Genomic DNA, 1338 nt, shown 5'->3' with positions numbered 1-1338 from the left:
CTGGGCAGGACCTGGTTCCTGCTTTTAGGGAGGTTCCATTCAGTGGGAGGCGAAATTCAAAGAGAAGAGCACAGTGTGGCTAGTGCTTTGAGAGCAGCCCACACATGAGAAATGAGGAGAGAGTCTCCTTGGGTCTGGACCGGGGTGTGGGAACGCTTTCCAAAGCAAGATAACAGAGACACGTGAAAGTGCGTGGGAAGAGGACGCCGACCCACAGTACAGCACGTGCAGAGGCGCGAAGGGAAAATGCAGTGCATCTGAGAAAGCACATTTACCTGCTGATTCAAACCATCTGAGCTCTGCCCAAATGCTGGGCTGGAGTTGGGGGATGGGGACCCTACTACAAATGAGAAAAAGTCCTTGTCCTCAAGGAGCCTAATCCTAAGGTAGAAATAAACAATAAAAACATAAGCCAAATAAAAATATGATTCCAGAGAGGGGTGAGCACAAGAAGGAAATAACTCAGGGAATGAGCTGGAGAAACTGGGCGGAGCAGGTCTCAGGTGCAGCAATCAGGGAAGGGACCTGTGAGTGGAGAGCTGAGAGGAGAAAAACACCAATCACGGGCCAGGTGAGAGGGATTCCAGGTAAACAGCAAGCACGGGCCCTCACAGGTGTAGCTGGCTGCGGTCAGGAAACAGTAAGGAGGCCAGCGTGGCTGGAGCAGGAAAGATGATGCGGTGGGTGATGGGGGCCTTGTGGGCTGTGGCAAGCAGTTCGGATCTATCCTGAGTGCAGTAAGGACTCTTTGAAGGGTTTCAAGGGAGGTAGCGGTGACACTGCTCATTTCCATTTCTAAGGGATTACTCTGAAGGCTGAGAAGAATGAATTATTGGGGCCAGAGGTAGGAGTAATAGCAGTTAGAAGGCTCCCACCAGAATCTAAGTGAGAGATGGGTTAGCCTGGGTCAGGGTGATGGCGGTGGAGAAGAGATAGTGTTTTGATCTGAGATAGATTTTTGGAGGCAGCACTGACAGGGCCTCCCAAAGGTTTGGATATGGAGGTGTGAGTGAGGCAGGGATTAAGGACAACTTCTAGCAACTAGCAAACAGGACACCGTCCTGGCATGGAATATTGTGAGAATGCAGAGATGCTCATCCGACATTCAGGTGAAGGTGGTCCATAAGCAGGCATCTAAGACGGCAGCTCTGCGGAGAGTTCCACATCAGTTTTTAAGGCAGGGGTCACTGGCCTGTAGATGGTAGTCAGAGCTTGAGGCTCGAATGGAATATTCTAGGAGAGTATGCTGAGTGAGAAAACCCATGTCTTGGTCCAGGGTAGAGGGGGGACTTTAGACGAGGAAAAGCCAGAAAACTACAATGAGATGGAGTGGCCAGT

This window comes from Myotis lucifugus, unplaced genomic scaffold (genome assembly GCF_000147115.1).
Source record: "Myotis lucifugus unplaced genomic scaffold, Myoluc2.0 scaffold_8, whole genome shotgun sequence".
Classification (NCBI taxonomy): Eukaryota; Metazoa; Chordata; class Mammalia; order Chiroptera; family Vespertilionidae; genus Myotis; species Myotis lucifugus.
This window is presented reverse-complemented; position numbering follows the sequence as displayed.